The following is a 21,232-nucleotide window of genomic DNA, read 5'->3' on the forward strand; positions in this document are numbered from 1 at the left end:
GCCAGCTCCCCCCGCCCCCGACCCTGCCCCCCAGCCCGGGAGCCACCGCTTCCCCGGCGGGCGGGCAGGGGGACGTGGGGACCGCCCGGCGCTGCCGTGCGCAGTAGCGGGATACGGGTGGGGGGCGAGTGTGCCCAGGGGCGCGCGCGAGTGCCCGCCTGCCTGGAGACCGAGGCGCGGGCGTGGAGGGCGGCGGAGGCTCCGGTGTGTGTGTGTGGGTGTGTGTGTGTGGGTGTGTGGGTGTGTGTGTGTGGGTGTGTGTGTGTGTGTGTGGTTTATCACCGTGCTGGAGCGCCTAGAAGTGCGGCCACGTGTGTGTGGAGGGAGAAAACTCCGAGGCGCGTTTGTCTGCATGGGCTTTTCGTAGTTGCCTGTTTTCCGGCATTCCAACTTGTGTACCGTGGCGTTTGTCATGCTCAGCTGTCACCGTGAATTAACATCCCCCGGATAGATGGTTGCATGTGAAAGAAGTCTGCGACAGCCTAGATATAATTGTGCAGAATGTTCTTTTACACCTACCCGTCTTGAAGCACATGTGTTTGCATTTCTTTAATGAAGATACGGGGAGGGGAGGGCAGTGCAGTTTGAAAAAGCACAAAATACATGGGTTCGGTTTTTTGGTTTGTAATAATAAAGAGGATGTTTTTCATCTGTCTTCGTAGGGATTTAGGTATTCGCGTCCACCTCAGTCTGCTCCTTCTGAAGTCGCCTGTGTTCTTCTAACAACCCTAGAAATTCTTCAGCCCGGAGCTGTGTACTCAACAGGCAGACGGCTCAGTCTGTGTATGTTGTCTGAGTGTCTGGAATGTACACCTGGTTCCTCTCCACTGGCACCCACAATTTAAGAAAGTAAATAGACGCTTTCAAGGAGAAACATGGTAAGTAAAACACTGCTCTAAACTTACAAAGTCTGTGACCTACAAAACCGGGGACAGGTGTCAGCTGGTCTACTTTCCAGCTACAACACTGCTCGGTTGAATTCACTGTACACAACTCTTTTAAACCTCTATTTCATCATCATCCAAATGGGAATGTCAAGATTTACCTTTCACTTTCTCTCTGTTAAGTAATAACTGAATTTACTGTGAGGGCAGTGTCAAGCCAAACATGAGAGATCTGTTAATAGGAGAGTTGAAACGTCAGTATTGCCTCTGGGTAAAAGCAGGCACTAGTTTCAACCTCACCCTTAAAATCCCCATGAGAGACACCTCTCTGTGGTGCATAGCCAGGGTCTTAGGCTGGCCTTTCAAGGACTCTGCTCTGCACAGTATTTATGGTATCCCTTAGACTTAGAAGCTTTTGCATGACAGAGTAAGCACCAGAGGCTGCCAAGGGTTCTCTCACTAGGTTCTGATAATCAGATAAAAATACAAGGACAGGTGTCAGGGAAGGCAGCAAGGAAAAAAGGAATCTAAACCGCACAGAAAAGGAACTGAAACTGACCTTGATCGGCTCTAGCTCAGGACTGGAGCTGGCCTTTCCTGCTTATCTGGCTGAAATAGTGAAAGAAAAATCTCAGTTTACACAGAACCAAATCACCAAAGAGGATTAGAAACCCTCATCCATGGTGCTGCCTACAGAGTTGCCAGGAATAGTGCTTACCCTAGTGGCCTGAAATAATTACGCACCTTGCTCAGCATCTTGTCCCCGGACTGGGGATTGATTTAGGCCACTGGGAAAATGAGGGCCCAGGATTTCGCAGCTGAACCATAATTCCATTTTTCTGTTACAGGGCACACCAGGATCAGGAGCTACTGTAGACATTTCTGTCTATTTTGGGGTTCTGTTTAATATGAGAAACTGTGGTTGCTCAGGTCAATATACTTATTTTTTTTCCTCTCATTTTTGAACTGGCTCTCTTTGTAGAGCAACCTTTGTTTCTTTCCCTTTTTGATTTTTTACCCACTCGTGTGTTAGGATCTACATACATGAATATTTGAGGTTTACACTTTTGTTTGCAAGCATGGTAGAACCATTTAATGCTGTGTGTGTGTTTGCATGTGTGCACTCAGTTGTGTCTGACTTTTTGCGAGCCCATGGACTGTAGCCCACCAGGCTCCTCTTCCATGGGATTTCCCAGGCAAGAATACTGGAGTGGGTTGCCATTTCCTTCTCCAGGGGATCTTCTCCACCCAGGGATCAAACCCGCATCTCTTGCGTGTCTGGCATTGGCAGGCAGATTCTTTACCACTGTGCCACCTACTCTTCCTAATTAGCTCTCAGGCAGATGATGGACTTTCTGAAATATACAGCACAGAGTGAGTTTCTGGCTTCTATAATAGATGTGAGTGAAGTCCATCTATGGTAGATGGACAAAGGGTGGTGGTATGGACACATCCCCGGAGAATATGGAGATTTGAGGATGACAAAAGATATGACCATTTATCCCTTAATCTCTTCCTCTTGCTATCCCTAATAGATGTCTTCCTTGGAAAGACCCTTCATTAAAAGAAAGACTCTACCACCATACGTCTGCTATTAAATTTCAACTAATCAGTCCTAACTCGACTCTGCCACTGACTCTCTTCATGGGTGAAAATTAGTATCTAATTTTTGGTAGCTCACTGAGCAATTTTTGGCAAAGTAACCACTCAAGCCATGCTTCCCTTTGCCTGCTGTTGTCCTGGTGGAATGTTTCTCCAGTCTCACTGATGTGTTCATTAATGTCAGTGTTCACGTTCAATGGTGGTGATTGGAGAAGACAGGGAACAAGAACCAGGAAGAGGAAGAGGCCCTGACGGTGATGGTTCCGCTCACAGGAGCAGTGGAATAGTGCTGCAGTTTACTAGCTGGGGTCAGTAATGTCCTCACTTTCCCTCTCACTCTGAATCTTTGCCCTGGCTAAGGGGGAGTTGAATTTAGCTTTAAGAAGGGATTAGTAAGAAGAGAATGTGAATGTTAGTTTGACAGGTGGGGTGGGGGAGGCCACTAAAGCCCAGGGGCCAACAGCCACGCTAGCACTTGGTTTTTTTCCTCCATGTTCAAAACCCAGCACTAGTAGGTTTCCATTCTAAAAAAATTTGTAACCAAAAGTAAGCCATTTGAGTGTGAATGTTACTAACAACATGGTGGTGAGGATATGTGGCTTAGAATTTTATCTTTTTTTTAAAGCTGAGGCTGTATTTAAAATTTCATTGGTGATTTCCTTTTATTTACACATTAGAATTATTGAGAATTTTTAATAAAACTACAAACGACAGCTAACCTGGAGGTGTATGTTGTCTGCTGCTGCTGCTAAGTCGCTTTAGTCGTGTCCGACTCTGTGCGACTAAAGTGTGTTTATTGATTCAAAGTGTAAGAAAGCAAATAGAACTAAAATTACTTGATTTATAAGTCAAAGTTAGTATTACTACTGGAATATATAGGATGGATAAACGAGTTCCTACTGTATAGCACAGGTACCTATACTCAAGATCCTGTGATAAACCATAATGGAAAAGAATATGAAAAAATATATATGTATAATGGAATCTCTTTGCTGTACAGCAGAAATTAACACAACATTGTTATCTGTAAATGAATAAATAAAATACAGGACTGCATGCATGCTCAGTTGCCTGAAGTCGTGTCTGACTCTTGAGACTCAATGGACTGCAGCCCACCAGGCTCCTCTGTCTATGGGATTCTCGATGCAAGAATACTGGAATGGGTTGCCATGCCCTCCTCAAAACAGAGGATTACTAGCATATGCCTGGAGAATCCCAGGGATGAGGGAGCCTGGTGGGCTGCCATCTATAGGGTCGCACAGAGTTGGACACGACTGAAGCGACTTACCAGCAGCAGCGTATTTATAATAAAGCATTCATGAAAATTTAAGAAATTTTCCCACAGTAAATGCAAAAGTTAAGAAATGTAGCCAGAAACTTTGTAGACAACATGAAGTCAGAAGAGGAAGCAAATTACAAAATTAATGATTTTCAAAACTTTGAAGGAAATTATATTATGCTAGATTAGGTACTAAATTCTTTACATGTATTAATTCATTTAAATCTCATAATAACCCATTGGTTAGTACTAGTATTATTACCATCTTACAGAAGAAAATCTGGAGAAGGGAATGGCTTCCCACTCCAGTATTCTTGCCTGCAGAATCCCATGAAGAGAGGAGCGTGGCAGGCTACAATCCATGGGATCGCAAAGAGTCGGACACGACTGAGCAACTACAGAAGAAAATAAAGTTTAAGGACAGTTTTGTGCCCAGGATGATTCGAGGTAGAAATGGTTGAGCTGGAATTTAAATTAAATCTGTCTGACTCTATTACCAGTCTTTACTGGCGTGTGGGTGAGAGCTTCCAAATGGGGGAAGAGGCAGGTTAGGTGGAGATGGTAAGGGGTGGTAAAGATGACCTTTTTATTTTATAGAACAGCTACCTGGATAATAGTGATGCTGCTGTCTAGAATTAAAGAAATGGTGGAAGAAGAGTAAATTATAGAGGTTGGAAAGATAGGTTCATATCGGAACAGACGATCCAGAAATATACCTTAGAGATGTTCAGTAGTTGTTAATACAGGTCAAGAACTAAAAGTAAATTAATAAGTAAATATAGTTGTCCTCAGTATCTGTGGAATATTGGTTTCAGAACCACCCCTCTCAATACCAAAATCCACAGTGTTTAAGTCCCATATATAAAATGGTACCGTATTTGTATATAACCTATGCCTCTCCTCCCATATTCTTTAAATCCTATCTAGATTTACTTATAATCACCAATATAATGCAAATGCTATATAAATAGCGGCCAGCATGCAACAGATTGAAGCTTTACTTCATGAAACTTTCTGGAATTTTTTTTTTCCCCAAATATTTTTGATCTGTGATTGGTGGAATCTGTGGATGTTGAGTTTGATACAGCATAAGGAGGGCCAACTATAATCTGTGAGCTCCTCTTCTGAAAGCTGTTTTTCAGTAGCCCCTCCCTTTTGAGACTTGTACTATTCATGTTAGCCCACTTTTTAGGAAGCCAGAAACTTGCTCTGTGCTGTATATTTCAGAAAATCTATCTTGGCTAGATCAGTCTCCTTGTTCATCCAGGACCAGTGGCTTATCTGCTATGCCCCCACCTCCTGTCACTTCCATTGTCCCAGGCTACCTCAACCTGGCCTCACCATCCATTGCCTTTTTCAGCATCATGGCCTTTATCTTAAAGCCCTCACACACAGCCTGGGACTTTCTCTGATTCACACATAGGTCAGTGCTGAAGACTAGAACTTGACAATCTCACTCGTTGACAACGCTCGCTGGTCTTTCCCGTTCACTGAACAAGTATGGACTCTTGGCAGAGTCTTCACTCCTTTGATGTCCTTCATGTCTTCCTGGCCCTTCCCTGTCCTGCCTGAAGAACCCTACTGCATCTTTTCCACTGCACTTTCCTTTCCATAGTGACCTCCTGGTTCATCCCCCTGCCCAGCCCTCAAGCCTAAATCAGTTTCTCCTCCCCCTGCTGATAAGAAACCCCTTCTGGGAATAATCAATAACATTTACCAGTTGCCATTGCAAATTATGGGTGGCAAACCTCAGACCAGTCCCTCCACACCACATGGCAGATCTCTTCCCAGGAAACTTCTAGAAGCCCATTACTGTCCTCAAGCCCTTCTCAGCCCCAGTTCTTTCCTACTTGTCTTCTTCCTCCTGGAGAAAAAGTGGTAACCCATGGGAACACCTTCCCTCTCTTAAACCTTCCACTGGTTCTCATTTTCTATCTTTCACCACCACCTCATCCCAGAGGCAGATGTCCTTTTTCCTCTCCAAGTTTTGGGTCAACTCCTCTTTTGAATATACTGTGTGCTTCCCTGGTGGCTCAGAGGTTAAAGCATCTGCCTCCAATGCGGGAGACCTGGGTTCGATCCCTGGGTAGGGAAGATCCCCTGGAGAAGGAAAATGGCAACCCACTCCAGTATTCTTGCCTGGAGAATCCCATGGACGGAGGAGCCTGGTAGGCTACAGTCCACGGGGTCGCAAAGAGTCGAACACGACTGAGCGACTTCACCTTCACCTTTGAATATACTTTAATTTCTTTCCTTCCATCCAACAGAGGTACTCGTATGTCTACCATGTTAAGACAGCCCTTATTTCCTGGTCCTGCTTGCACCTCGACTCCTGTCCTCAAAACTGCACACCTCCTTGAATGAGTAGGTTACATTCAAGTCTTTCCTGCCCACCTCTCCTCACACCACTTGATGTGGGTTCTACACCACCAGTCTAGGGCAGCTTGTTCAGCCATTAGTGAGTCACTCAGTCATGTCTGACTCTGTGACCCCATGGACCATAACCCACCAGGCTTCTCTGTCTATAGAATTCTCCAGGCAAGAATACTGGAGTAGGTTGCCATTCTTTTCTACAGGGGATCTTCCCACCCAGGGATTGAACTCATTGCAGGTGAATTCTTTTTTGTCTGAGCCATTTAGGGACCTCCCAGTTGACAGCTACGATGGCACCTCTTCAATTCTTCTGCTAGGATTGGCAGCTGTGAATTTGATACTGGTGAACACTTACCTCCCTCAGCTTCTGTAAAACCCACGTCTCTTAGCTTATCTCTCCTCTCCCACCCCCTCTCCTCCCACTTCAGCTGTCTCATTCCCTGTGTGTTTTTCTTCTGATCCCTTTCTAGTCTCCTTAGGCTATCTTTTGTGTCCAAAACATTAGCTTCATGGTGTCCAAATTTTGTGTAATTACTGGATACTTGTTAGCTTATTTTATACAACTAGGCAATCCTGCCCTAGGGGCTAAGAGTCTAATTTAGAAATAGTCTAATTCTGATATAAAAACATCAGGTGAGCCTTATTTAAGTCTCAAGGGCAGTTCTTTGGTTCTTCCTATAATTTGTCCCTTGTGCTCTCTGCCTCTTTTTCCTAGTGGGCAGAGGTCCACTGGACTTAGACAGCATATGTGTCGAATGACAAGGCTCACAGGGAGTTCAGGAAAGGTCTAACAATGAAAAAGGTAATGACAGATTAAAGAGAGACTTAAAATGGTTAGTGGGCTTCCCTGGTGGCTTAGATGGTAAAGAATCTGCCTGCAATGCAGGAGACCTGGGTTTGATCCCTGGATCTGAAAGATCCCCTGGAGAAGGAAATTGAAGGTGATTTAAAGCAATGGAAATTTTCCCATACTCTTGGACTGGAAGAATTAATATTGTTAAAATGGCCACACTACCCAAAGCAGTGTACAGATTTAATGTGATCCCTATTAAATTACCCATGATATTTTTCACAGAACCAGAATAAATAATCATAAATTTTATATGGATTCACAAAAGACCCAGAATTGCCAAAGCAATCCTGGTGGGAGGAAAAAAAAGCTGGAGGCATAACCCTCCCAGATTTCAGACAATACCTTAAAGCTACAGTAATCAAAGCAGCATGGAATTGGCACAGAAACAGACATCTGGGTCAGTGGAACAGAATAGACAGCCCAGAAATAAACCCAGACACCTAAGGTCAATCTTTGACAAAGGAGGCAAGAGTATATAGTGGGGAAAAGACAGTCTCTTTAGCAAGTGGTGTTGGAAAAGCTAGATGGTCACATGTAAATCAGTGAAGTTGGAACACTTCCTCATACCGTATACAAAAATAAACTCAAAATGGCTTAAAGACTTAAATATAAAAGAAGGACACCATAAAACTCTTAGGAGAGAACATAGGGAAAACATTCTCTGATGTTAAGTTGTAGCAATGTTTTCTTAGGTCAGTCTCCCATAGCAATAGAAATAAAAGCAAAAACAGATGAAACTGAATCAAACTTAAAAGCGTTTTCACACAAAGGAAACCATAAACAAAATGAAAAGACAACCTATGAACTGGGAGAAACTATTTGCAGATGATGCAATCGACAAGGGCTTACTTTCCAAAATATACAAATAGTTCATACAACTCAATAACAGAAACCCAAACAGCCCAGTCAAAATGGTCAGAAGATCTAAATAGACATTTCTTCAAGGAAGACATACAGATGACTGTTAGGCGCATGAAAAGATGCCCACATCACTAATTATTAGAGAAATGCAAATCAAAACCACAATGAGGTATTACCTTACAGTGGTCAGAATGGCCATCATTAAAAAGTCCACAAACAATAAAATGCTGGAGAGGGTGTGGAGAGAAGCCGTCATACACTGCTGGTGGGAATGTAAATTAGTGCAGTCACTATGGAAAAAGTAATGGAGTTTCTTTAGAAAACTAAAAACAGAGTTACTATATGATCCACCAGTCTCACTCCTAGGTATATATCTGGACAAAACCCTAGTTTGAAAAGATACATGTACCTCAGTGTACTTTTTACAATAGCCAAGACATGGAAGCAACCTAAATGTCCATTGACAGATGAGTGGGTAAAGAGGTGTTACATATATACAATGGACTAATATTCAGCCATAAAAAAGAATGAAATAATGCCATTTGCAGCAGGATGGATGGACCTAGGGATTATCATACTAAATGAAGTAAATCAGACGTAAAAAGGCAAATATATCATTTGTATGTGGAATCTAAAATATACGAATGAACTTATTTACAAAACAGAAACCAGGCTTACAGACATAGAAAACAAACCTCCCAAAGCGGGAGGGGTAAATTAGGAGTCTGGGATTGGCAGGTACAAACTGCTATACATAAAATAGATAAACAACAAGGTCCTACCATAAAGCACAGGGAACTATATTCAATATCTGAAAATAACCTATAATGAAGAAGAATATGAGAAAGAATGTATACACGTATAATGGAATAACTCTGCTGTATGCCAGAATTTAACACAGCATTATATATCAACTACACCACAATTTTAAAAATTTTAAAAAAAGGGAGGTGAACAATGTTGCTGAAAGCGCAACTAAGGAGTAAGTAGTTACCAAGTGACTGATCGTTGAAGGAGAGAAAAACACAAAATCCGTTATTAGACAGGAAAGAGATGTATAATATAATTGGGGAATGAATGGTTCCAAGAGATCTGAGATGGGATTTGAAACAATGGCCGATAATAGAAGAGGCAGCCCTCTGACTGAGTGCCACTGGGGAATGCCACATCCTTGCCAAGTGCTGCAGTCCCAGCCTACATACCACCTTGGCACGCACACCTCAGAGACCTGGTGGATTCTTCAGATACTGACTGCATTCCAGATAAAGCTTCAATTCCTCTTCCTTGCCTTAAACGTATTCTAGAATGTATGTCATTGCTTGCATCTCACTTATTACTTTCACATGACAAGCACTTTTTAAAGCTTACTCAGAAGGAGGAACACTCCAGGGGGTGGCCTTGGGGGTGCACAGCTCAGATCTCCCTCCCAGAGAACCTGCAGCTCAGAGGGAACTTGGCAGACAGCCTCCAGCTGCTGTGAGTTCAGATCTGCTGTGGTGTTCACACCAAGTCCATGCTCTGCCGGGGGCATCCCCTTCAATGTAAAGGCAGGGCTTCCCTGGTGGCTCAGTGGTGAAGAATCCACGTGCTAGGGTGGGAGACACCCGTTCCATCCCTGATCTGGGAAGATCCCACGTGCTGTAGAGCAATTAAGCCCATGTGCTACAACTACTGAGCCTGTGCTCTAGAGCTGGGGAACTGCAACTACTGAGCTCATGTGCTGCCTACTCAGCCGGTGCACTTAGAACCCGAGCTCTACAACAAGAGAAGCCGCCACGATGAAAAGCTGTCTCCTGCAGCTGGGGAGTAGTTCCCATTCTCTGCAACAAGGAAAGCTTGCACAGCAACAATGACCCAGCACAGCCAAAAATAAATAAACAAATATTAAAAAAGTAAAAGGCAAATGGCTGGATCTCATAAACTCTGTTATATAACTCCCCCCTGGCCCCAGCCCACCCCCCGAAAAAAGACAGAGAGGAAAAAAGTAAAGCAGAGCACCTGGTAGGCCTCTTGGATTCTGGGAACAATACCACACTTAGAAACATCTCCAGTCTACATGCTGAATGACATGGAACAAAGGCTGCCAGCTTCGAGAGGGCTCAGAGAAGGAAAGCATTTTGCAGGAGGCCGGGGCTCTGGTACTAGCAGCCCTGCCTCTTGGGCCATATCATCAGGCAGATCCTTTGGTGTTAGTGTTTGGTGTAGATGGTGAGAAAAGATGCAATGTGAAGATTGTGGCAAGGCCCAGTGGAGGGATCACAATGCAGGTCTCTGGAGCTCTGACACAAGGCCATAGAATCTGCAGAAGAGAATTGTAGAATTTTTGAGAAACAGTTACTTGACTTTAGCAAAAAAAAAAAAAAAAAAGGAATGCTTGATCGTGGGATACCAAGTGACTATTACTTTAGAATTTCCCACTGTGAGCTGGGTCCTGTTGAACCTGCCAAGACAAAGTTGGATGAAACCAACCATACCCTTTATGAAACATAAAGGGTAATGGTGACCTATACAAAAATACCCGAACAATATGAAGGTGGACAAACCCAGTTGCCATCTGTTGTAAGATGAACATGATATATCCAGGATCAAGATGAGCAGAACCAAAGGACACAAGAAAGCTACAAGAACAGGCTGCCCAGAGCCCCATGTGCCCTAGGATTTCACTAACATCTCTTACCCACCATCACCTATGGGAAGACTGGGGTTCCATTTGACCAGTTGAAGGAGGAAGAGAAGCTTGGTTTATCAACGGACAGGCTATTATGTGGATGAAGCTGAAAATGAATGAAGGCTTCATTAAAGCTCCACTCAGGAGGGGCCTTGAAAGTATTCAGAGAGGGAAAATCTTTGCAAGGGACAGAGCCGTGAGTGCTGAACCAGGTCATGTATTTTATGGGAAAGGAAAAGTGGCCTGAGGTGGGGAACATATGTAGATTTCAAGCAATGGCCAACAACCTGGCCATCTGGTCAGAGGTCTGGAAGGTGGTAGAGCAGACATGTGGATGAACATGTGGGAATGGGCCCTGAGTGTGAGGAGTTTTGTGCTACATGTCAATGGCCTTCATGAAAGCGACACTGAAAAGCCAGGACTCTACTTAGACTGTCTCCAGCCAATAGCTGAGCACAGTGGGACTGCTTGAACTGGACTATTCCTTCTCAACACAGGCCTCCTCTGCCAGGCTTATATTTTCTGTGCTCCCCACTGACCTGGCTGAAATGTTCCCCACTGACATTGACCTGGCCAAGCTACACAGCAGTCTGAGTTCCCCCTACTGAATCCCGCTTTCTTCCCTCTTTCCTTTCATAGGTTTCAGACCTGTGTTGTGACTCAAAGACTCTGCCCACCTACTCCTGATTCCTTTGGTCTTATCCCTCACATTTGTTCACTTCAGTATATCTTTTGTATGTCTAATTCCATCCTGACATCTGCTTGTTGGGGGATCTAAACTGATACACCCAGTGATCTTTTAAAAATAAGCACATACATAAACATGTTTACGTTTACAGGTAGGCCATGGTCAGAGAGAGACGAAAGTCTGCTGTATTACTTGAAAAGGTACATGCACCCCTATGTTCATAGCAGTGCTATTCACAAGAGCCAAAATATTAAACAGCCTAAATGTCCATCGACAGATGCATTCATAAAGAAGATGTGGTGCATATACACAATGGAATACTACTTAGTCATAAAAAGAATGAAATAATGTCATTTGCACCAATGTAGATACAACTAGAGATTATCATACTAAGTCAGAGAAAGCCTGATACCATATGATATCATGTATATGTGGAATCTAAAATATGTCTACCAAACAGAAACAGACTCATAGAGAACAGACTTATGGCTGTCAAGGGAAAGATGATGTAGAGGAGAGGATGGGCTGGGAATTTGGGATTGGTAGGAGCAAACTCTTAACAATAAGGTCCTAATGTATAGCGTAGGGAAATATATTCAATATCCTGAGATAAACCATAATGGAAAAGAATATGAGAAAATAATGTATAGGTTTGTATAATTGACTCATTTTGTAGTTTAGAAGAGATTGGCACAACATTGTAAATCAACTATACCTCAATAAAAAAAATAAGAAAGTCTGCTATAGAACTTAACAAAATTGAATTGAAAATCAGATTTTTATGGTTCTTAAAAAAGAATGAAGAAGCTCTCTGTGTATTGATATGGAAAAATCCCCAAGATCTATTAAGTGGATAAAAGCAATATACAGAATAATGTATGTAACCTGTTGAATTTTTCTGCACTTATATCTATGTAAAAACCTGTAGGGGAGGATGGGCTGGGGGAAAACCCTCTAAAGATACAAATTAAACTAAAGGGGATGGGAATGGCCATGCTCATTACATAATATTTTCATTTGTTTTTATCTTGCACCTTGAAATTGTGCTACCTATTAATAACTACACTGAAATGTCAATCTTTGACATTTTTGCATGTTACTATTTTAAAAATCTGTTATTGACCATAACTTCCCATTGGCATATGAAATAGTAACCTATTTACAGCAGTGAGTGGACCTGATAAACTTAGAAATAAGAAAGAAAAATAGTGCTAAGTTGTGTCTCACTCTTGGGATCCCATGACCTGAAGCCTGCCAGGCTCCTCTACTCATGGGATTCTCCAGGCAAGAATACTGGAGTGGGTTGCCATTTCCTTCTCCAGGGCAACTTCCTGACCCAGGAATTGAACCCAGGTCTCCCTCATTGCGGGCAGATGCTTTACCAACTGAGCTACATAGGGACCTGATAAATTTAAGGACTGTCTAAAACTTAGTCTCCCAGATGGTAAAAGACTGCGTGATCCAGATGGCTGGAGCAATTTCTGACTCACCAACTGATGGAATAATTCATAGCTTCTCTGTGTGAGTGTGACAGAGTGGACATTTAGAGACTTCCAACTGTATACTGTATTTCAACTGTATACTGAACACTAAGATCATGGCATCCAGTCCTATCGCTTCATGGCAAATAGGTGGGGAAACAGTGGAAACTGTGAGAGATTTTATTTTGGAGGTCTTCAAAATCACTGCAGATGGTGACTGCAGCCATGAAATTAAAAGACGCTTGCTCCGTGGAAGAAAAGCTATGACAACCCTAGAAAGCATATTAAAAAGCAGAGACATTACTTTACCAACAAACATCCATCTAGTCAAAGCTATGGTTTTTCCAGTAGTCATGTATGGATATGAGAGTTGGACTATAAAGAAAGCTGAGCACCAAAGAATTGATGCTTTTGAACTGTGGTGTTGGAGAAGACTCTTGAGAGTCCCTTGGACTGCAAAGAGATCCAACCAGTCCATCCTAAAGGAAATCAGTCCTGAGTATTCATTGGGAGGACTGATTTGTGAAGCTGAAGCTCTGATACTTTGGCTACCTGATGTGAAGGACTGATTGAAAAGACCCTGATGCTGGGAAAGATTGAAGGCAGGAGGAGAAGGGGATGACAGAGGATGAGATGGCTGGATGGCATCACCGACTCGATGGACATGAGTTTGAATAAGCTCCGGGAGTTGGTAATGGACAGGGAAACCTGGCGTGCTGCAGTCCATGGGGTCACAAAGAGTTGGACACGACTGAGCAACTGAACTGAACTGTATGCTATTGTATTAGTCCCGGCATGGTTGCTGAGCTGAACGAGTTGCTACTTCTGTAAAGAGTCACAGTTTCTCCTGATTCAGTAAAGGCATCCTACCGGATGCTGTTGAGGACTCGTCTACAGGATTTCTTAGAAGTCTTTCTTTGTACAGAGTACTGGCCCACCATTTGGCTATTACTTGATGGATATACATCATTTGCATATTAGGTCTGCCTCTCTACTCACTAGTCAGAAACAATTAAAGTAGAAAGACTCAATGGCAATGTCTGCCTGAGCATAAACACAAGCTTAACCACCAAAACCAAGTGATAGTCCAGTTCAGTTCAGTTCAATTGCTCAGTCGTGTCTGACTCTTTGTGACCCCATGAATCGCCGCACGCCAGGCCTCCCTGTCCATCACCAACTCCCGGAGTTCACTCAGACTCACGTCCATTGAGTTGGTGATGCCATCCAGCCATCTCATCCTCGGTCATCCCCTTCTCCTCCTGCCCCCAATCCCTCCCAGCATCAGAGTCTTTTCCAATGAGTCAACTCTTCTCATGAGGTGGCCTAAGTACTGGAGTTTCAGCTTTAGCATCATTCCTTCCAAAGAAATCCCAGGGTTGATCTCCTTCAGAATGGACTGGTTGGATCTCCTTGCAGTCCAAGGGATAGTCTAAAGAGATGAAAAATCTAGAGAAAATTACCAGACCCCTTAGAATACATGGGTGAACTCCCATAGGTGTGTGGACTTTTGTTTGGAAAACAGTTTCAAATATGAGAGCCAATTATCCCCAGAGATTTCCTGGGGGTGTGGGGGGGAAGGACACTATTCGTCCTCACATAGAGCCATGCAGACAGAATAAATTGTTCCTTCCAACATTCTAAAAAGGGATCAGTGGAATCCAAGGTTTGGTAGGGTCAAGAGGGATCATTAAGATTTGAGTGTAAGGAGAGACCAACCTGGGTGTGGTCACAAGTCCCTGTGGTTCCTGCTATGGTACTCAGGACAGACAAGATTAGAAAGAGGCGTCTGAGATGTCTCTGCCTCCTGGCCAGTTGGCTGAAAAAGGCTTACAGCATTAGCCTCCCAAGTCAGGTGCACAAACCTATCCAACGAGGTGTGGGAAGAAATTATTAAGAGCCCTGGGAGACCTAAGCCCCAATCTCTGAGCCCCTCTTTACCAAAATCTGTGTAAAATAAATCAGGGTTTTCTGTTGGAACTAGAGAAAGCAATCCAGGCTCTAGCAAATGAAAATATCCCAATGTTTAGGAAGGCAGGCTTGGCTGAGATGCATCATTCTGGTTCTCATGGTCCGTCACTGGGTTTCTGGATCTAGTGTGCAAACATTAATTACACCCAGGGGAAGAAAGGTTTCCTTGCCAAGCTGGTTCTTAGAACTTGAAACAACAGCTTCCACTTTGGCAATGCTGTTGTAGCACTAGAGCCCTTTGTGTGGAAGACAGTGAGGGGCGCAGCGTGTCAAAGAAAACACTGATGTGTTACTACCATGTTGGAATCTGGGGATAGTTAAGACTGTTTTTCTTTGTTTATTTTTATAGACGTGTGTAAAAATATTCAAAGTTGAAAAATTGCATTTGAAGTTATGATCATTTCATGTATTCATATTACCAAAATGACTATACTGAAAGTGGTTTGTTTCTGTGTTATAAAGTTTTAATTTTACATAAGTCAGTTACTCAAAGTAATTTTTAACCCTTAAAAAAAAGGTGGGGTGGTCAGTTGCTTTAGTTGTGCCCAAGTCTTTGCAACCCTATAGACTGTAGCCTGCCAGGCTCCTCTGTCCATAGGATTCTCCAGGTAAGAATGCTGGAGTGGTTGCGATGCCCTCCTCCAGGGGATCTTCCCAACCCAGGGATCCAACCCATGTCTCCTGCATTGCAGGCAGATTTTTTACCCACTAAGCCACCTGGGAAGCCTCCCCAAAGGTGGAAATGTATGCAGTTATTAACAATGCCGTGGAAGTATTTCCTTTCTCTTAAGGAAAAGTAAATTTCTTATCAGAATGTGTGGTTGGCCCTGTAATCAGATAAAATTTTGGAGAAACAGACCAAAAAAAAAAAAAGAGTAGCTCCCAAAGAAATTTGGGTAGGGGCTTTGTAAAGCTGAGAGCTCTCAACAACTTGTGTAATTTACCAAATGCAAAGAGTAGCCAGTAAAAGAAATGTGTATTTTCTGATAAGGTAGAAAATCATGTAGTGTATCACTGTAAGTTGATTAGGTTAATATATATGAAACGTCAACCAAAGTTTTACTGTTTCAGGGTGTTAAAGTCTTTCACCTATCAATAATATCCATTACTTCAGAGAGAGGGGTGGGCACCATACAAAGAACTAAACTTGAAACTCAGCTTGAAATCAAATTTTAACTTTAAGAAAAATATGCCAAGTCTAATATGTGTACTATTCAGGCTTTGCTGAGAAAAAGAAGTCATTTGTGGGATTCCCCAAAGTTATCCATTGGAGACTTGAACACAAGGTGTTTACTGGTTTTTTTTTTTTAATCTAAAATAAGATTTATTGCATTTCATGCAGTTTGAAGTCCATGCAGCAAAGGAGACTAGCACAATTTTTAATGCATTTAAAAATAAAGTTGAAAATGGTGGGTAGGGGGGTTATGCACAAAGTTCTAGTCTCCTTGGGTCCCTGGAAGAGAACGGTTTGGGAATGAAACCATCCACTCTCCATGGCAAATGAGTCTTATAAATGCAGGGAATGTTCCCATGGCCTCTGGAGGAAAATCCACAGAGCTCTGGGGCAGGAGCAGGACCCAGGGAGAACAGCACTAGTGGAAAGGAAGCTACACACATCACCTAATTTCACCCAAGGGCAGAAGAAGGTGGCGAATCCTGGGGCGGCGGCTATTCTGAGAGTCAGGGGACTACACACATCCCTGGGGAGATCTGCTCCTAAAAGAAGTGGTGGTAAGAACCCAAAAAAGTAAAACAAAAGAAATATTTCTTAACCACACTCTTTGAGAAAATGCCATAAATATGTTATTTAACATTTTCATTTCATAGCATTGGACATACAGCTCAACATATTGAAATATTGATTCCTTGGAGAAAAATAAATGAGAAAAAAGGAAATAAAAAATATTGCATCTTTCTGTTGGAGAGAGGATGTAGGCTGTATCACCCTTCCTGGTGGCTCAGATGGTAAGGAAGCTGCCTGCAGTTTAGGAGACCCAGGTTCGATCCCTGGGTTGGGAAGATCTCCTGCTGAAGGAAATGGCAGCCCACTCCAGTATTCTTGCCTGGAGAATTCCATGGATAGAGGAGCTTGGCAGGCTACAGTTCATGGGGTCGCAAAGAGTTGGACATGACTAACACTTTCACTTTCAGGCTATGATATCAGAGCAGTGTGGAGAAGTCTGGGAGAGGATGAATGGGAATGAAAATTCCAAGACATATTCCCGGGCATACAGAGACTCTGAGGTGGAAGGGTTGCATATTCTACTTCTTTCCTGGATGTCTGGGGAGAAGGGTGACAGCACCTCATCAGAGTTGGAAGAAACGCTGGACAGGCAGGTTAGAACAGAGGCATGTTAGACATCACTGGACACTGATGCGGATCAGGTACTTGTTGCCCAGCTGCTGTGAATCCTGGCAGCTGAAGCCTCACATCTGAGTCCTTCTTCAAGCGTTGTTTAGTTGCTGAACTGTGTCTGCTCTTTTGTGAGCCCGTGAACTATAGCCCACCAGGCTCCTCTATCCCTGGGATTTCCAAGGCAAGAATACTGAAGTGAGTTGCCATTTCCTTTTCCAGGAGATCTTCCCGACCCAGGGTTCAAACCCACATCTCCTGGCAGGCATATTTACTACCACTGAGCCACCAGGGAAGCCCTCTCCATGCACTGCCCTTAGCCAAAGAAGGCCCCTTAGCCCAAGGTCAGGTGAACTCACTGAGCAGCACATATCCAATGACTAGTCCACTGTGGGGGATGTAAAGTTCTAGACCCCATGTCTCAATGGGAACAACTATTAGATTCCCTCTCAGCTCAGAAATACCAGCAAAATCAGTTTCTTTGCAAGTCCCTGGAAATCCTCACTTCTCTCTCTGCTCAACCCAGCTTCCCACACTCTCTTGTAAGTGTTTTTCTGGAGAACATTTGCCAATAAACCTTCTCTAGGCGAATCTCAAAGTCTGTTTCCTGGAGAACCTTAACTACAACAGGTTTCCTAGGTCTCTCTAGCTCTGCTGGTTGGGGGTTGAAATATGGAGGAAGCCACAGATGAGTTCCCCTGACTCAATGCTGGTGAGAATTATGAGCAAGTGGACTATTCGTGGGTTTCCTTGGTATGGTGAGAGGTAGGGTTTTAGGTGGATGTCACAAAGGCAGGGACTGGATGGAAGATATGGTTGAATTTCAGAGGATCAGTTGGAGGCAAGACAGAGTCAGCATTGTGGGGGAGGGCTGGGGTGGCTACACACTGCCCATGCCTGACCATGCTGGAAGGACTGGCCAGTTATGAAGCCTTCAGCACATGCAGCAAGGCCAGAGGTCAAGTCTCAAAGATCCAGCTGCACAAGACATCTTGTGAGAGACCAGTGAGGACCAGGGGATTGTTTTCAAACCAAATGTCCTTCTCTTGAGGTCAGGTGAACTGTACACCAGCATAAAATTAGAGCCGTTCCCCACTCTCCCTACCACCACCAGAGGGAGGGGGAAGAATGACTGAATATTTCTCCAGAGAGATCTGTATTCTATGAGAGGGACTGAGTTACACCAAAAGGGACAAAATTAAGAGTATTTTCCACTATCGGTGGTAATGAGTCTTCAGAGCTTTTAAGTGGTTTTAGAGAAATAAAACAGTTCCATTTTCACATATCTGAGGTGTGATGGTCCAGAAATATGCAACTAGAAAGAGGGAAGAGAGACCAAAATCATATTAGGGCAAAAAAGCCGTAATTGTGATATGTGTATGTATATAAGTGAAAGTGTTAGTCACTCAGTTGTCTGACTCTCTGCGATCCCATAGACTGGTAGCCCGCCAGGCTCCTCTGTCTATGGAATTCTCCATATATATACATGTGTGTCTGTGTGGATGTGTGTGTTAGTTGCTTAGATCTGTGTCTGACTCTTTGTGACCCCATGGACTGTAGCCAGCCAAGCTCCTCTGTCCATGGAGTTTTCCAAAAAAGAATACTGTAGTGGCTGGCCATTTCCTTCTCCAGGGGATCTTCCTGACCCAGTGATGGAACCCAGGTCTCCTGCATTGCAGGCAGATTCTTTACCATTTGAGCTACAAGGAATGTACGTGTCACTTTTTTAAGAAGAAGAACCAGGCCTTGTAAGGGCTTTTACTGAACTACTCCTATAATTTATGGACATTTCAGGTGAAAATTAGCTGAGCTGCCAGCTGATAGTACACTTTAGATACTGCCCTGGATGTTGGAAAGGCATTTCGCAGGGAGACAGCCAGAAACCTCCCAGTCTGGAGCACAATTGCATACTGTGATTTTGAGAGTGAACAGACAGTTTGAAGACCAGCTACAGTTGAGCCAAAGGAAACGTGCTAGAGAGAGGTTAAATTTCCCTGCTGGTAAAAGACAGCACAGCTCCTGTCCTCGGGCTTTTAGTTTTTCTAACTGTGTTTACATATGTATTTTTCTCCTATTTAATTCTCACCACAGCTCTAGGAGGCGATTACTGCTATCATCCTAATTTTACAGAGGAAGTGGAGGCTTAACGAGGTCCCACAGCAGCCAGCCAGGGCTCAAACCCAGGAAGCTGGCTCCAGGGCCCACGCACCTACCTCTGCAACCCACTGCCTCCCCTAGAATGTTCTGCCACCTTGTATGTGACAGAGTGGAATTGCATCAGGGCACATGAATCCAAAGAGTCATTTTAGCAAAGCCAGAGATAGAACTGTTGCCAAGGGCAGACGATGGATCAGCCAGGTGAGCCCAAATACAGAGTGATCACGAGTTACAATGGAAGATTTGACCCATTGGTAATGAATAGGGGTCAGTGGTAAAGACAGACTCCCTCTCATTTGGTGCAGCATGTAACACATGCGGTAATTAGTTATTTATGTACCTAAGTCCTTCATTTAGAAAGTCTGTATATAGTTACTTTCTAGGAGCCTTGTCACCTGTGCCCTGCACCATTGTATCCTTAATAGGAGTTTCTGTGGCTTGTCAATTAGTCCCTTTCACGTCACAAAAGAGGAGTGGCTTAGTAAGGAAGAGTCTGAGGCAAGCAGAAAGCTTCAAGTGTTCTGGTAACATGTGGACACTCCCAAGACTCAACAGTGGAAAATTCAACATTTGCCAAATCTCCAAGCCATGTTTATCAGCCAGATCATCTCTCCACCACCTTTATTCATGTTTTCTTTCCTTAGCAAAGTTACCGTCAGTAGCAGCTTATGGTAACAATGGGATGCTAATAGTACACGTGTATAATACAGAACCGCAGAATTTATAACTCTTCATGCCGAAAAGCAAATAGGTTCAGGAATACTTCAGAACTTCTCGTTTTAACTTTCCTCCTGATAGAATCTATTTGTATCCCTGGTTTTAGCCTCGCAGACTTGGAGGGAGTGGTGAAAGATGAACGGGCTCAGCCACAAGGGGAGAAGAACGTCACCCAACCCCTAGAATAGCAACAGCAATAAATATGGTCATGTCGCTCTTCTGCTGAGGCCAAAACGACAGACGGGATCACATTTGCGGCACCCAGCGCCTGCTGGCTCTGTGGAGCTGGCTCAGGGCTTTGGAGGAAACATGCACAGAAGTTGATGCTGACCAAGCGGCTTGATTTTGGAGCTGTGACTTAGCATACAAAGAAGAGGAGTGGGTGGCGGGGTGTACAGAGCCCACCGCAGAGCTAGGGGGACTCAGCACCCTTCTGGTCGCAGGGAGGTTCGTTCTAAATCGGCTTTCTGGACAGCTGGCTCAGGGCTCTGGAGAGCTGAGCCCAGAACTTCCCCGCATGTCTGCCTGAGAACTCGCTGTTATCTGCAGCTGCCGTGGCCGTCAAGGCACATGCGTAATGAGGAAGGTGAATAAGAGGGCTCTCGTTGGTCATCGGTTATTTAAAGCGCGCCCATCGGATTTCAGCCGCTTCATTGTACAGAATCAGCACCTTTGCCCGACAGGTCTCGGAGGAAGCAGCATATCCTTGCCTTCAAACCTTCCTGGTCTCCTTTGGCAGACCGGACACTGGTTTTTCACCATTTTTGCAGTTCCGAGTGCTACATCTTCCCATGTCCCTTTTCATGTATTCTTCAGTTTCATATACTATATGGCCACGTCTCTGGGTGGTTGTGGTTTTGCCATCTTTACATTCTTTGGCCATGTGGATTTGGTCAAATTGGGCTTTTCCATTTTTTGTAACTTGCATACAGCAATCGTTTCTTTTCAGGCTGAAAACAGTTTAAGCTAATATATGATCCTGACTTTTTTCCATGTGTTTTAAAAACTAAACCATCACCTGAATTTGATGAGTTTTCCTTTTTCTGTTAAACTTTGTTGCTCTAAAAGGATTTCATTTCTTATATGAAGCCCAGCTCCTTCTGTCTGGATCTTTCATTTGGTCTCTCCAACCAGTCCCGAATGTCATGCAATAAGTCATTAGAAACAGGTTCACAGCAGTCATGTGTCACCTGTCTCCCTCATGTAGCTTTTTTTTTTAATGTTTAATTTATTTATTTGGCTGTTCCAGGTCTTAGTTGTGGCATGCAGGATCTTCAGTTGCGGCCTGCGAACTCTTAGTTGCAGCATGTGGGGTCTAGTTCCATGCATGCTCAGGCACTCAGTTATG

General features: G+C 43.7%; 1 long non-coding RNA gene across 1 annotated transcript; it reads left to right on the forward strand.

The window, feature by feature from the left end:
- Positions 1–66: 66 nt before the first annotated feature.
- Positions 67–20,895, forward strand: LOC128059158 (uncharacterized). The gene is made up of 3 exons (XR_008200587.1): positions 67–204; positions 663–878; positions 19,991–20,895. It is a non-coding gene; the product is annotated as an uncharacterized LOC128059158 (long non-coding RNA).
- The last annotated feature ends 337 nt before the right edge of the window (positions 20,896–21,232 follow it).

Source organism: Budorcas taxicolor, chromosome 14 (genome assembly GCF_023091745.1).
Source record: "Budorcas taxicolor isolate Tak-1 chromosome 14, Takin1.1, whole genome shotgun sequence".
Lineage (NCBI taxonomy): Eukaryota > Metazoa > Chordata > Mammalia > Artiodactyla > Bovidae > Budorcas > Budorcas taxicolor.